Source organism: Varanus komodoensis, unplaced genomic scaffold (genome assembly GCF_004798865.1).
Source record: "Varanus komodoensis strain SLA01 unplaced genomic scaffold, ASM479886v1 scaffold116, whole genome shotgun sequence".
Taxonomy (NCBI): domain Eukaryota; kingdom Metazoa; phylum Chordata; class Lepidosauria; order Squamata; family Varanidae; genus Varanus; species Varanus komodoensis.
Genome location: NW_025335333.1, coordinates 202134 through 218555, shown reverse-complemented (window position 1 = coordinate 218555; position 16422 = coordinate 202134).

Below are 16422 nucleotides of genomic sequence, written 5' to 3'. Positions count from 1 at the left end.
GGGGCCCGGCAGGGGCGGGCGCTTGAGAGCGCCCGAGGTCGCCGCGCTCAGGGCCGCCTGCCTTGAAGGGAAGCGCGCGGCGATGCCTGAGCTGCTGGGAAAGGAGTCAAGGGAAACGTTGCCACAAATAAGGAGGGCTGGGGATGACCCAAAGAAAGCTGAAAGAGGACGTGGTGAATGGTTGAGAGACCGGGATGCAATACATCCCACAGGTGTAGCCATCGGAGTCTGATGTAGCAAAACCCGAGAAGGCTTGGAAATAGAGGTTCAAGGCCCATAATCAGAAGTGGGAGACCTGTGGGTTGGAAAGATAGCAGGTGAGGGTGGGCAGACAGGCTAAAGGGAAACACTACAAGAGACTTGTCAAGATGAGGTGGTGAGAATAAAGGAATGCATATAGATAGATATAACACAGAAATCTTGAGTGCTATTTTTGGTAGGAAGGCAGAGTGTAAAATAAATGAAGCTGTAGAATCATGCTAAGAAGACAGGGTTATATGAAATAATTGCTTTGATTCAAAGGTCCATCTTTCTCACAACAGGCAGTCATATGCCACCAAAAGCAGGGCATAGTGAAGAAAGCCCCCCTTCCTTTTGTTTGTCCTCCATGACATTCTAAAGAAGCTTTGAAACTGTGGGAAAAACCCATCCTTTAGCCACACTAATAGTTCAATAGGGTGATGGAAGGGTATTACTAAGGAGCAACTAATCCGCATTAATTGCCCTTGAATATGTCTCCTGGATGCCTCCAAACATTGCAAACTGTCACTCTGGGTTTAACCACAGCACCTTTGTCTCTGTCATCATTCACTTCTTCAATAATTATCTTTATTAAGCTTATAAAATGTTTTCTAACATCTCAGCATGAACCTCATTATGGGTCTGTCATCTGATTCCCCACCCATGTCATACAAGTTCAATTCCAGGGGCCTCTTGTCTCAGGATATTCCTGATTTGCATGGGAAACAGGCAAGAAAACAGCTCTTGTCTCAGTTGGAGAATAAAGATGTTTGTTTTCACTATTAACAGTGATGGCTTGTTTTCTTCCTTCAAGAGAAATGCAACTACCTCTGGATAACAGGCAGTGAAATATAAAGATCAGAGCTACATGGAAGAGCAGCAAGGGTGGGTAAGAATTTAGTTACAGGTCCTAAGGCATTGTTGCGTGTACATGAACTTAATTACCCAAAATGGCACCCTGCCATGCATCACACCCTTGAGATCTGCTGGTTGGGTGCTTAGAGACAGTTTGAGGAGTCATGTAAAGAGTTTGCTAACAGTATGCTCCTGCCATAAATCCAGGAGATGGAACCTGCTGTAATTATCAAACCAGTTAGGGAATATCTGGTTGGCTTTCCAAGATTTCTATCTCCCTGCCCACCCATCCCCATCTCTCTCTGTCTGTCTCTCACGTACAAACTCACACAGTCATAAACGAATTCCACCTCTTCCACACCCTGCCTGCCATGTCGCACAGGCTTGCTCATGACGGTACAATGTATAAGGCAAAAGAAGGGCTGGAGATGCACATTCTAAGATTAAGTGGCTGCAGCTACAGCCTGATGGTACAAGTTTCAAGGCTGCTCTCTCAAGGGGGCAGTGCTTTCTGGAATATGGGGTATCAGTTCTATTATGTGGAGGTTCATGATTGCTGTCCAAGGCATTTATGGTACAACATGGAAGTAGCTTAGTGTCTTTCATATTGGAAATCTGGTCTCAATGGCCAGAGCTACCCTCTGGTTGTTGTTTTTACTGTGGGAATTCCATTATTGGCCCAGAAAGTTCAAAGCAGGTCAGGATTGTGCAGGATGGGAGGAAATCCCCAAAATAACAGGGTTGTTTCTATAGGAAGGAAAGGATTTTTGGGAAGTTGCTGTTTGTCCTGCTCCATTTAGAGGAAACGAGCTGCAAGGGCCTGTCAGTGAAGCATTTTTCCAGCTCCCCCTTGGTGCTGAGATCACAGTAATTACTTCAGTCCCAGAGAACCATTCTGATGTGTGTAGAAATCGGATCTGCTGCCCAAGTGCCATTACAGAAGGGACAGGGATAACATGAGCTTCAGCAGGCAAATGCGAGCTTTTTGACCCTAAAGGATTGTGTGATGCTGGCCCAGGAGCTACATGTCCACACAGGCATGCACGCACACATCTCAGTCACCTGGATGCAGATAGCACTTTCCTTGCTAGAGAGTGCAGGTGGTAAAGAAATTGGTGTGGGGATAGCGCATCAGGACACCCTTGGGTGGCCGTAGGTTGTGGACTTCTAGATGAGGCGTTCAAAGTCCACAGTAGCTCTAGTGTCCTACCTTCTGACTGCGGTTGAGCATAATTGGCTCACTTGATTTATGTACTTTCTTGTGTTTTTTCATTTACAGAATATGAAACCTATGAATCCTGAAACAGCACATACTTGGTGAGTTTCATAATTTCATCACTGGACATCGAACAGTCTGTTCTAACAATGTGATGCACATGACATTGTTTTCTCCTCTCAGAATTCACTAACAGCAGCAATGCAAACACACGACAGCTTTGAGGCAGGGCTGTTCTGGACACATTGGCAACCTGACCGTGATTGAACATCAGGCAAATGTCTGATGAGGGGGGAAACCTCAGGATCTGGGCAAAAGAATGATCTAGATGTAGCATAGCACTGGATTAGTATATTGTAGGGTTGTATGCCATGGAAATTTTCAAATCCTATGGAGACAGTAGTATGGGCAAAACAGGACATAATTCATGGCTAGCATAATGCCAAAAATGTCCTGTTTACATTCCTTGTGTTTTCAGTTGGACAGCTTTCTTCCTGTTCTAAGCTGTACTGTAGAGAACTTCTTAATCCTTGTTACTGTAGTCATTAATTAGAAATTAGTTTGGGCACTAGAATCAAGATCAGCATGTTCTGGGCTTCTAGAAGCTGGGAGAGACAAAAATATTTCCTCCGTAGATCGTTTTGAGGTTTGTTGAAAACATTCAATACCAGCTGCTATTGTAGACACGTCACTGTCTTCTCATGGAATTGTAGAGCTGGAGCGGGTGGACATCTAGCTAATATAGATCATTCCTTTACTCAGTGTAGGATATGGAGAGCTGGAGCACTGGCAAGAGTTCACCGCCCAAGCTCTGCTCGAAGATCTGCAGCAGGGGGAAGCTCCCCGCTCCCCCTTGGTTCCACTGGCAAATATGTACTCCTTTCTGTGTGGAAGACTTTCAGGAACTGGAACAGTACACCATGTCCCCCTGCAGTCTTTTCTCCTCTTGCCTTACACACCCACTTCCTTTAACTTTTGTGCATACAACTTGTTTTCCATTCCCTGGCTTACCACTTACTGGCTCACTGTCGCCCTTTGCTGAAACCCTTCCAGTCTAGCTGTGTCCTTCTTAAAGTGCAAGGCTCAGAAGAAGATGTAGTACTCCAGAGGAGGTCATAGCATGTATCCAGTTCCAGCAACATTAAAATTCTGCATTGATTTCTATGGGCCGTTCTCTCTTCTGTAGTAGGGGACATTTTAATATAGCTTCTCTGTGTGAACCAGTAAATGATATAGCCAGACAATGAGCTGATTCTTTCTACCTTTTAAAATAAATATCTGTGTGTTTCTCCTCCCTTTCCAGCCACACCTTTCCATTCTTCTTCCCATCCAGTTGAATGTTGTTTCATCTTAGTCAAATAGCTTAGTCAGCATTCCATGCTCTTAAGCAGTTTTTGCCTTGTTTTTCCCCATTAGTGCTTTTTCCCCACCCAAAATAACTATCTGCGAACTTCAGTGTCACCCCAGGGACTGTCTGTATGTGAGAGGGGTGGTTTTGGTTCCAGCTTTGCAAGCACGGGAGGACTTGAAATGGAAATAGAATGATAGATACTGCCTCTAATGATAGATGTTCCACTTCACCTTCATGTCTTACGACTGCATAAAGGCTACACTGAAGAAAAAGAGGGAAAGGCCAACCACTGCTAAACCAAGAACATAAACTGGGAAAGACTGAAAATTACTGTTCAGAAAAGAAAACAGGAAAGCGAATGAGAGAGAGGTGGGGGGCTCGTGACTCTAGCTGATTAAAGGGCAGCCTGAAAACCTGGTTATATAAACCATGTGTCACCACGTAAAGAAACCTGATGTCCCACCAAGAGGTTGTTTTAAAACCTTCTGAACAAACCTGAGAGGTTGCCTTGTGTGATTTCAGCAAATTTACAGTGTGGATTTTTACAGTTGCTGACTGGAATTTCAATGTCGTTTAAGGTTGTTTGTTAATTTGGGAGGGGTATTTCAGTTGAAGGGGTGAATAACATGGCAGCAGTTAGAGAGGTACTTCACAGTTCTGGGTTTCTGGAATGTTTTTGAAAAGGCTGGAAAAAGAATGGTATAGGAGTTTGCAGGAAAGATCACATTCTAATTCTTGGCATATGCCTCCTTGGTCTCCCTCAGGCCTCTTTAAGTTACCACTGATCTACATGCCCTGTTAAATGAAGGGATGAGTCAAAGATATTTGCTGACCTCAGTAAATCAAAATTTTGCTCTACCATCCTCTTCAGTGTAATTGCAGCTTAAGTACCTTGAGCAGCACAACAATTGCTGATTTAATGTTCAAGGATTCAGTTGCCCAGGATACTTTTTGTTTTCCTTTTTGTTTGTGTTTATTGAAGTAAGCAAAACCAACAACTCTTGTTCTCTGGGTTAGTTAATCAGGACTTCAGGTTCCTGGGGATGGTATTTCTTTCATTAAAATGCATGGAAGAAGTGGATACATAAAACATCACAGACAGCTGCTCATTTACATCGGCACCCCTGGAATGTTAATTTCCAGGTAGTTGCCTAGTGTGCAACTATAACATTTTTCTCTGTTTCTTCCCAAATATCCTAAGTGCTATGGAGTGAATTGTTGGGAAGGATTTGTGTCCATACCAACTCTGAAAGCGCTTGTGCTGATTCAGCGCTATCATCATTGCTTAGAAAATGACAGCAAAGGTAGGCATCCTTGCCTGGTCCAACTCATGTTTGGTCAGGACTCCCCTTTACTTCCTTGTTCCTTACCTGTGGCTTTTCTGCCTTTCCATGGCTGGGATCTGTGTTTTAAATGTATTGCATGGCTGCAATGATGAAGTCTGGGAGCCACTCCAGATAGAAGATTTTACTTTGTTTGACATGATACATAGAGTTGCAGGAATGTCTTGTGAATTAACAGCCTAATCTGAAACCTTTTCAGAAGCCCATGTAAACTTCTTTGGTTTTCCTTGGCTAGAGTTTGGGACCAGGGTGAGGTACCTTCGTAGTGCTGTTTGGCCTATACAATGTCCAGTTAGGCCCAATTTAATTTAATTTAATTTAACTTGAAAATTTCTACCCCATCCTTTGCTCGAGCCTCAGGACGGCTTACAAAATCAAAGGGCTTATTTGTTGACAAGCTCTAAATTTTGGTCACTGGCACTTGGGTTATTGTTTTGGAATACTTATGTCAGAAAGCTATCTTCAGATGGATAACATTTTAGGATGTTGGCACATTGAAATGGATAGGGTCCCTCTTACAACTGCAATGGTCAGGAAGACGGGGCATAGCATAACCTGTCAATTACAGCTTGATTAATTTTCTCACAGTAAATTGACATGAGGTGGTCCAGATTTAAAGATTGTTAAGAAAATGTTTATGCGGTACACTTGGACAGACGTTGACCTTTGATCAAGTAGTGGGGACAGATTAAGAGTTTTGGGGCATTTTTCGCTTTGTGTACCAAATAAGAGCTGCCTCTCCTGGCTAATCGGGAATACTTGCACCTGTAATATTTGTTAAAATTCAGGTTTGGCCTTTCCAAAGGTTTGGCCTTTCATTATTTCAGTGGATCATATTTAGATGCCATGAGTGATTGGATGAATATATGGATATTTTTCTCCACTTGTTTTGAAGCATAACTGGTTTTATCAATATTCATTTTTATTCACCGTATATTTTAAAAATAATCGTTGGAAAATTGTATATGTTTATATTTTAATATTTTATTGTTGCTACTGTATTGTGGAGGATAAATTTTTATATGGAGTTATTGCTGCTTGTATTGTAAGTATTATTTTTAGCAGTTCCTGTTTTACTTGGGTATTTTATTGTTTGTCTATGGGGTTTTAATATTTGTAAATCATCCTCTGGGCTATGGGGGTGGTATGGAAATGCAATCGATCAATCAAATGCAGGTTAAGCTATGTTGGTTTGACCAGGTAAACAGAAGAACCATTGAATGCTTGTCTGGACATGTAGAATCTTCTTCAGTTTATCTATCTAATGTATTTATGCACTGTTATCTCCCATCCATGATCCCCGTGATGCCAGGTGAGTTTTGCTCTTAAAGGATCAAACATTGGAGTGTTACAAAATATCCATTTGTATATACATATTAAAATGGTACAAGCGGAAGTAGTGTGTAAATACTATGCAAACTTATGTTTTGCTGGTGTGTACGGTGTGAAAAGGTCACTAGAAGGGTTTGATACTAGTTCTCCAGAGCTGTGATTGATTAAAATACAAGTTGTCAATCTTTAACTTTCCATCCCTCAACTCCAAAATATGGTTCCACAAAAAGTATTATCTGCTTACTGTTTAAAAGACACATGTGTCCCTATGTTGGGGTGTCAGACCTGTTTCAGCTGGTGGGTATAGTCGAAAGCAAAAGGGAAGGGGCCAAAATACCAGCCTATTTAGCTGAAAGGTATTCTTGCCAGTAACTCAGGTTTAGAAAAAATGTTTTGAACTTTGGGAATGGGGGAAACCTGCACAGAATCCAGATACTCCATAGCTAAGGAAAAGGTATACGGTAAACTGCAAGACCCTAGAGAGAGTGTTGGCTTGGGACTTCAAGCATGAGCTTCTGCATCCTGCTGTATATAGTTTACAATTTGTAAGTATCACAAGCCAGTCACATTCTTCTTCTTCCTCACCCCCAAATTTACAAAAGGGTTAGCAACTCAAGATGGGAAACACCTTTTTACTCAAAGCCTCTGTGTAATGCTGGTTACAGTTAATAGCTGTGTTGTTGGTCACATGCTGGTTCCTTTGCTCTTTCCACCACTCACCACTGTTGTGCTTGTTGGGTCTCATGACAGCTGTTCCTGCATCGGCAGCGTCATCGTCCTTTGCATCAGATCTGGAACTCTTTGGGATTTTTCCCAATCAAAAGATGTGTCCTCTAGGAGAAAGAGGATGGGGCATCCCTTATGTGATGTAATATGTTTGAGAGTCAACAGTGCCACCACAGTGTCCTTCCTCCCTCCCTCTTTTTGACTTTATCAAATAACTCTCCGGGGAGGGGAGGCATAGGAATATAATCAAATGGCCCACACCTATCTCAGAGCAAACATTTCAACTGGGTAGGGCTAAGAGGATGACTCACGGGGCTGGAACCTCCTGCTCCTGTGTGATGGTCTTCCTCTTTCATTACGCAGGGCTGGCACTTTCTTAATTTGCTCATAATTAAAAGTAATGTGCTATATCTCAGCCACGGCAGTGTGTCTTCCCTGTCCTGTGCCAGGGCAGGTGGAATAAATGACAGTCTTGATTTCCTGTGAGCCTTGTCCAAGAATTGTCCACGACCAACTTCTTGTGCTTCATGGGATTGAGTAGAGAGGGCTGATCTAGATGCAAAGCCCTCTGAATGTGTGCCAAATCAAGCCTGGGAAGCAGAAGTGCTGGTGCCAATGGGATGTTTTCCTCTTTTCTTAGCCCCCCGAGGGAAAAAAGTGGGCGCTCTCATCGAGATTGTGCCCTGCCTGCTTATTTCGAAGTTGAACAAATGGTGAGGAGCAGCTGCGTGCTGCATATTTAGCACTTGGTGCCTGGTTTAGCCCTTAGCACTGTGAAGGGAACATTTCAGCATTTGGACTGGCATCTGTCGGCACGGGGTCTGTCTTTGAGCGAGGGGGCATCTCCTATGAGAAGCTTCTTTGTACTGAACCAGCTGGTGGCTGCTTCCCAAGGCCAGTGGCAAAAACACTTTCTGAGCCTCTCTGGGATACAGAGATGACATCCATAGTGGCCAAAGCTGGCTTGCAGGAGGAACCCTCACCTCAGGATTTCGTTTGAACTGTGCAAAGATATAGCCAGTTCCAAGGAGAGGGATCCTGGGCCTGGCCTAGTCAGTGGGGAGTGCTCCTCTGGACAATTGGAAAATATAGCAAAGGATACTAATAGCGAGCACACTCACAATCTCAGCCCTTGTGATTTCAACACTGCTGTGAGAAGTCTTCTTTCCTATTGAAAAGAATCTTACACTGTATAATACTATTGATACTTTTCCCAGCTTGGTGCCCTCCAGATGTTTTGGACCTCAACCCCCATCACCTCGATCCAGCAAGCCCTGTTGGCAGAAAAGCTCAGAATAGTGGTCCAGAATATTTGGAGAGCGTTAGGTCGTGGAAGAGTGGTCTGCAGTGATTGGTGGCGATGGGTTTCCAGGGTTTCAGGCAGGATGAGTCTTTGCTGGTGATCGAACTTGTGCCTTTTGCATGTGAAGCAGAGTCCATAGCACTGAGCTGGGCACCAGTTCTGCAGTCTTAGCAGACAAATGCAATAAACACTCTACCCCTCCAAACCCCCATCTGCCCTTACCAGACTCACTGCTATGTGAGTTTCCTAAGTTGTGCAGGGATACTTTCGGAAAAGAAGAACACCCAGCTTCCCTCCAGGCTTTCCTCTGATCTGCAGATAAATGAAAATAACTTTGTTAGATCTGAGCTGTTTGATAGCTCAGATCTAACCAGAGCCCTTGCAAACTCCTTCATTTTAAAGTGCATTTTCCAGTAAGCCAAACAGGAGGTGCCCAAATTAGCATTTGCCAAGAGGGTGGAATAAATTAGCAGTTAGTTCAGCATCTGGTCACAGTCAAAACAAGAAAATATGGAGCTGTTGAATGAATATTTTAAATACTGGCATAGTATTTTCTTGCCTTTAAAGTTCACATAGGCCAAACAATATGTGTGTGTGTGTGTGTGTGTGTGTGTGTGTGTGTGTATTGTATATATTGTATAATGTACTATATATATATTCCCCCAAATATATATATGGTCTGGCTGCAGTGATAGGCTTTCACAAATTGGCATCTGGCAGGAGTCCTTCCAGTCGCACATGTGACTGGAAGTTCCATATGTGCAGTAATTCCATTTGTTGACCCCTGGTGGGTCAGATCACACTTCGGTCTTCAGCTCCCCCCTTCAAAGCACAACAGGTGAACTTTTAGGCCAAATCTTTGGAGAGCCACTTAAAGCCCAGCCAACCTGGGAGACTCCCTATATAGAGGCCTTTTAGGAAAGGATGCACAGGTACTTGCCAGGAAATGGTTTATGTGAATAGGATATTTGGTCATAGGGTACAATATTAAGTTAGATGACCCCTCTGGCCCTTCTGGAAGGAAGGAGTAACAGCCAAGTTGGAAGCAATGGAGGCTGATGTGAGGCACATGGCAATGGGATATCCTGTTATCAGAAGGAAATGGGCCTTCCCTGTAAGGATGATTGCAAGAGGGAAGGGAGTTTTTTTCGGTTTCCTTGTCTCCATTTTCCTCAAAAGCTGCATCCCTCTGTGATTGCTGGCAGGAAGAGGCCCCCTCATAAATTTCTCTTGTATAATATTCTGCTGCACATTCCTGGATCCACTCAAGTGCCAGTACTGTAAGCCCTGTGACCAGCAGAGCAGGACTGAGTCAGGCAAGGGCCGAGGGAACAGAGCACCAGGGGGAACACAGTAGGGCACTTTGTCCTAAGGGCAGCAGGTTCTTTGCCTGAAGAAGGAAGAACCTGAACCTGTGTGGTCTAGGTTGGACTCCGTTCCTAGCCAGGTTTCCCCATGCTGCTTGCATTTGGTACTGTTCTTCAGAGATCACTTAGAAGCATCTGTGCTTTATTTATGCAGATTTAGCTTTGTGGTGGCAAGAACATTATAAAATGAATGCCTGACCTTGAGCAGACCAAAACTTGTAAAATTCCATGTCCCCTGCTTTTTTCAAGTTACAGAATAGGAAATCTTATGGAGAAGGTCTGCATAATTTGCATGCAGAAGATCCTATGTTCATTTCCTGTCTTCTCCAGTTTAAATTTGCTCAACTATCAGTGCTGTAGGTTGCTTTTGCCAGATAGTGTAGATGGTACTGGCCTAGTTCAGCTTATCAGAAGAGCTGCATTCTGTGGCAGAGCCCCATGTGTTGCATGCAGACAGGCTGAGGCTTCTACCATTAAAAGGCTCTCAGGTAGCCATGGCGGGAATAGAGCGAAAGAAATGTCAGCACTGTGTCATGCTGCGGAAAGAATCTTGGGCAGCTACAACTAATTAAAGCTAGATCAACCAGGCCTCAGATGCAACTTTGTATTTTAAGATCCCATGTCTGGTTACTGTGGTCACTTGCACATGATCAAAACCACTCTTAATTTGAATTACTGCATCCTACCTTGGGCAATTTAGTATTTATATATCTCACAATCATCCAAAGATCCTTACAATAGGGCATGAGGAGAAGCTATGCCTGAATCTTTATACATAGCTTGGCAGATATTCTAGAGAGACGAGCCTTGCCCACGTGGTATAAATGTTATGCTCAAATAAAACATTGCAAGAGAAAGAATTTTTTTTAGCTTAGTCCTGAGCCACTGGTGGGCTGTTGAATTAACGCAGCCTTAGTGTCATGGAGGGAAACCAGCTGCAAAATTCTGACTTCTGTTTTATACACCAATTACATTTTCCTCTTGTCAGTGGGCTCACAGTGACTTGGAATGGATCCTTTTCTCACTCCCACCCCTAAAGAAATCTGTGTTCCCTACACATGCTCAAACTTCAACTAAATCATGTAGGGCTATCTCTGATTCCACTGAAGTTTGGTTTATTGCTGATTTGCTCAGAGGATGTGCCTTGACTCTACCCACACCATGTCTGTTCAGCAGAGAATAAGATGCCCCTATCCCCGTGGTTCCATCTACTCCCAGAAGAATGAAAAGCCAGTAGAATAAAAAGGGACAAATTGCACCATGTAGGCGGCAGCCTCCCAGGAGTGTGAGCTACGGAGATGAGTCATAGACACATGGACAGGTGCCAAGTCTAGGAGGAGAATGAAGAAGAGGAAGTTGCAGCAGCAGGCAGAGAGCCATTGTCCGAAGTGCTGAGTAAAGGCGTAAGCTCTTCAAATTGCAGCTGGCACGGCCTGTTTACAGGTGCTCAGCCATGACTTGGCAGCTTCACGAGAGATTGTTCTACCCAAGATAACAGTTTTCTGCTAGTGATCAAAGTAGCGCAGCTATATGCTCCCCCCACCTTTCTTCATTGGGAAATGGCCCAAATCAAACAGTTTATTTGCCACAGTCACTTCGTGCAGATTCCTGCTCAATCCAGATGACTCTTTCCCTGGGGTGGTGGCTGTTTCCTTTTTCGCCCCCCCCCCCGTGAATATTTCTTGTTCTCCTGAGGAGGCAAGCTTCAATGTGTACTTAGTGGATCTAATGGGGAAGAACAGATAAAATTACCTCAGGGTCAAAGGCTTTATTTAATTACAGCACTTACGTTCCGCCTTCCCTCCACAGAGGAACATCAGGCGCATATATGGGGTGCCAAGGTGGGCCTTCAATCAGATGCTGACCAGCCGCTGAACTGCTTCGCTTCAGCAAGGTGGATGCATCTGGGCTGCGTCAGGAAAATCCCAGGACCCCAGCTGGCCATGCAGGATGTGAACTCCACAGTATGATACTGTGTGCTGTCCTGGCCTGCCCCTTCTTGAGAAAAAGACCAGTCATTAGGAACTAGTAAAGGGGGTTCATGAAAGGGCAGCTACAAGGAGCATCTTCCTGCTGGATAAAGCTTAAATGCTTGTGGCTTGTAACTATATCTGTGTACAAATGTTAATTAGCTTGTGAAATTCCTTGCCACATGATGTACAGATGGCTGCTAGTATTTCCTGGCTGGCTACCAAGATTTGCTGGAAAGAGACAGTTACCTTTATTGACAAGGAATCTGTTTTCGCCTCCCTAAAGCATCTCTACTACAGCAGAAAAACATTTATTCTTATAGCAAGACCTTTGCAGGATTTCATTCAGTTGGGATATTTCCTATCTGTTGCCTTTTACCTAGAGATGCTGGGTCTTGTGAATATGTGACCTCTGGTATGTGGAACATCCTTTCCACCCCTGAGCCATAATTACTAGTTTTAATGCTTTCATTAAAAAGATCTCATAAGTCAGAGCAGGCCATAGGTTTGGCTGCATAAGCAATTGGCATAGTATTACAGAAGAAATGGGCTCAATCGGCTGCTGCAAATTGTATTTATGATTCCAATGGCCTTAGTACGCCCATCTTTATTGCTTCCGGCCTGTTAGCTGCTTGTTGTGTTGCCACAACCACTCAACCCTAGATTCAAGCTGATAGTCACTCCCACTCTTAATTTCTGTGGGACCCTCCCGCTCGATCTACCGTAGTCAGAAGCAGCTCAGCACCCAGAATCCACTGTGCCACATACTGGCAGTTGGGTGGAGGAGGGGGGAGTTCGGCCTCTTTTGCAGTCAAGCTAAATACATTACAATGCTGACTCATTTTTCTCAAGCTCCAGTTTGAAAGGGTCACTGCTCCTCCAAGCCACTTTTTGTGTCAAGTGACCCATGTAGGTCACGGAGTCTCTTCCCTTTACTTTTTGGAGAGGGTGAAAAGGGAAACCAAGCAAGTTTGGAAGCTTTGCTGTGTCCCCTGGACTCAACAAACAAAGGATTGCAAATCAACTAATTGTGGTAGACAATTTAAAAAGTGAGATGAATATATTAAGGTTGCCTTTCGTGTTCATGTCCCATTCAAGGTCCCATGGGGCACTGAATGATTAAATTTTAAAAGCCAACTTTTCCAAAACTGTTCAAAGGCATATTATTATATTACATTTCTATACCACCCATAGCTGAAGCGCTGCCCTAAGTCACCCATCCAGATTTCAGCCAGGCCTGACCCTGCTTAGCTTCCAAGAAAGATCAGGCACTTTGGCTGTATGGGAACTTGCATATTGAGGTGCTTGTGGGTCTCTTTATGACTGCCAGGCTTTTATAAGGTTCTTGAACCCACCATGAAGGGTTTATGTTTGCCTGATAGCTTTCTGAGGACCTATTCCTTGCCCATGCAGCACCTGCGGTATAATATCTTTTTATCTGCTTTTTGCACTTTGCATGGTCTGATGCTCCTTCTGTATAATCTATCATTTTGTTTTTAAAGCATGTGTACTGTTTTTCCACACAAAGCAGCAAAGTGTAAAAGTAACGAAGTATTTTTTAAAAAACTTGGATACACATACTTCTGAACCATACAGCCACATAGGACAACTACACATGTGTGTAGTAGTTGTAACTGCAAAAAGAAAGAGAACAGAGGAAGCAGCCTTCTTAGGAACCAGATGACTGGCTTATGTAGCCCAGTGTTGTCAGTGTGTCAACTGGCAATGTCCCATTATGGCTCCAGATGAGAAAGACTTACTGGTTGATGCCATGGACTTAAGCCAAAGTTGTTCTTGCTGCATTCAAAGCTCCTAAAGGTGCAGCAGCTTTCAAGGAATGTGAGGAAAGCAGTGGGGGAGGTGGAAGATCTGTTTATAAATAACAATAGTTATCTTTTCCCGAATGGAACTCAAGACAGAGCCCACTGAGCTAATAATTGAGGTGGGCATATTACTTTTGTGCTTGTCCCAGCATCTGGCACACTTCTGCTGCTGAGTAAATGTTAAGAGACAATAACACTTACAATAGTCTGCTTTGAGCACAGAAGGTGCTGTTCATTGAGCGAACTAATCTTGAGCTCTTCAGGAGCCTAGCACTGAGTAACAAGTGGAAAGCACTGGAAAAGTTCAGAAACCAACATTTTATAAAATTAATTTGTATATTCCTTACCATAGCTAAACAAAATAGCATGAACCTGATCCTGAAACCCCTATTCAGGTGCTCCTTAGCCTCCTAGCATGTGCTAGCTGCATTCTTGCACTTGGTCCATGTCAGTGCAAAAGTCTGACTCTAAGCACAGTCAGCTGAATGTATTTAGTCTCCTTCTCACAATCAGGAACCCATGGGAACTGTGGTTCTGAGGCAAGCGGGTATAATTTATCCCCCCCCCCATTCCTACAAACATTCATACTGGACGCCTAAAGTAGACAACAGACTGATGCTGACGCCTGAGCCTTTGGGCCCCAAAGTGTGCCCCAGCGGCTGCCAAAGTGTCACCCTTCAAGGATAACTGCAGAGAATATAAAGGGGTAACACTGTAGTTTGGCACCAACAAATGGGCTCCTGCCATGTCCCACTAAATTACCAATGAGAACCCACAACTTCAGTCCTATGCATCCCTTCTAGCTTGGCAGGCTGAGTAGATCAGAGAGAAACCGGCATTTCTAAATTCACAAGAGAACAATCACTGCCCCTGCTGACTGTGAGTAGCTGCATCCCCCTGCCAGATCTGCTGCTTAATCTAGTAGGGATGAAGCAAAACAGACCCACTACAGCTTGGAGCTTATTATTTTTAGATAGGGTGCAGGCCCTCAGGGAGGCCTTTGAGTCCGTTCGTGCATTCTTTAACCCAAATATTTGTTTTGGCTCCAGCAGGAGGTTTTGTTGAAACACCAACTGACAGTATTGATATGGGAATATGTACCAACATGGAAGAACCGCAAGCAGCTTGTCATGACCTTTCCCAAGTGAAGATGCTTAGCGCATGATTAAAAGCTACCAATACTATTTTGTTAGCTCTGTAAAATGGGGAAGGTGGAAGGGTCTCTGGGCTGCCAAGGATGGAAAGAAGATTAAGAGAGGAAAGTGAGTAGAGAGGAGGTGGGTTTCAGTTGAGGTATTAACCCCTGTAGTCAAAGAGAGGCCATCAAATCTAAAAGAAGAGTCTTACCTGGAAGAGTTGCATGGAAGTGTGGGAATGCGATACATGCAGTTGTTCTAGGAGGAAAATGTCTCCTGAAAGAGAGACATTTGCTCTTCTCTGGGCAACCTGTGAGCTTCCTAGGCCCCCGGGTCCATTCAATTAGCTTGTCAAACCTTTGCCTTTCTTCTGTTTCCTCATTGATTTTAAAAAAATAAACCCCTCCCACAGTTTGGTTGTCTCCCTCAGGGAGGTGATCCTAGTTCAGCAATAGGGTCTGTTTCACATGCAGAAAGTCCCAGGTTCAGTCCTTGGTATTTCATTAAGGGAACTAGGTGGCAGGTGATGAGAAAGGCCATTTTTTATGAGCTCCTGAGGGTCTGTGGCCAGTCAAAGATGACACTCTTAGGAGAGGGCAGTATGACCTGGCATAAGGCAGCTTCCTATGGCTTGGGGCACTCCAGGACACTGTCCGTACTACGTTTGCCTTCCTGTTCCCAGCTAGGCCCTGAGACTTTTGAGCGCTTTGCAAAGAAGCTTTCATTCCCTGGATGCCCCAAGGCTTTGCTATCACCAAAAAAGTCACACACCACCAACTCAGTTGGCTAAACCACCTCTTAAAAATCCAGCAAACAAGCTCAAGACCGGCTCAGCAGCCTCAACTTAGCCAAGAAGAGGCTTGTTCCCACTTGGCACTGTAGACGGAGGACAAACTGCATGACATGGTTTGTGCTACTGCCATGTTCCTCCAGAGAAAGATCTGGAACTAATTTATTTCTTAGTATCCAGGCTGCTTAGTATCCACTGCCTTGCTTCATCAGGCTTGCCATCTTTTTCCTTCTGGGGTTGGCATTCACTGCAGAAGTAAAACATTAATGCTTATGAAGACTGATATTGTCATGCACTGGGGAAATGTTAGTATTGTAAGGTAGCTCTGTAGAGAGTGGCAGAGGTTTAACATATGCATGGTCTGATGTAGTGAGGGGTGGGCAGAGTGGCGTGATTGTGCTAGAAATTACTTAAGCACAGCCTCCTCTCAAAAGCACTCTCATGTAGAAAGGTGGTCATGTTAGGACAGAGGGTTCCAGCCTGACTAGTTTTCTGTCTGCAGATACTCCTTGTATATTGGAGAGAAATTCAAAGGCACAATTTCTTCCCCCCATGAGCCAGCTTCACCCTGAAGGGTTCCACTCTGACATATTTCTGAGCATGGCCATCTCCAGCTGTTGTTTGTTTTTCTCTCTCTCCCCTCTTCCCCCCACCCCTGCCCCCTTTTTAAATTCCGCTCAGGACCTGTCATTCAAAGGGGCCATGTGACAGTGTTAGCGCCCCTGCTTTGCATGCAGACTATCCCAATGTGAATCTTCAATGTCTCCAGGTAGGGAAAGACCCCCTACCTGATGCCCCGGAGACCTACTTCTGCCAGTCAGCATCAACAACATTTAGATTGATGGCCTGAGTAGGATTTGACTCTATCTAAAGGCGGCTTCTGATGTTCCCAGAGATTGGAAGGCTGATCTAACTATGACATAGACAAATGCAGAAACCGTGAGTGAGAGAGCAGGAGGAGGGAGGAAGA